Here is a 278-nt window from a genome sequence, read left to right as displayed (position 1 = left end):
CCCGAAGCCAAGGATCCGCCATCAAGAGGGCTCGCGTTTTCCTGGGGAAGGAGGGATTGGCCTTCTCCTGCCAGCCCAGCCGGTGGTGCCAGCAGCGCCGGGGCTGACACCGAGAGGGAAGAGGGTTGTGCTCGTGTCCGAGGGGAAACGCACCGTCTGCTCCAGGGTCTCCCGCCCTCTCCCGAGGCTGGAGCTGAGGCTGTACAAACTCACTGCACCTCCAGCAGCAAGAAGAGGGGAGGGACATGGGAGAACTGGAGAAACAGGCAGAAAGCCAC

This window comes from Eurypyga helias, unplaced genomic scaffold, assembly GCF_000690775.1.
Source record: "Eurypyga helias isolate BGI_N326 unplaced genomic scaffold, ASM69077v1 scaffold28167, whole genome shotgun sequence".
NCBI lineage: Eukaryota > Metazoa > Chordata > Aves > Eurypygiformes > Eurypygidae > Eurypyga > Eurypyga helias.
The sequence above is the reverse complement of the archived record's forward strand: the minus strand, read 5'-3'. Positions refer to the sequence as shown.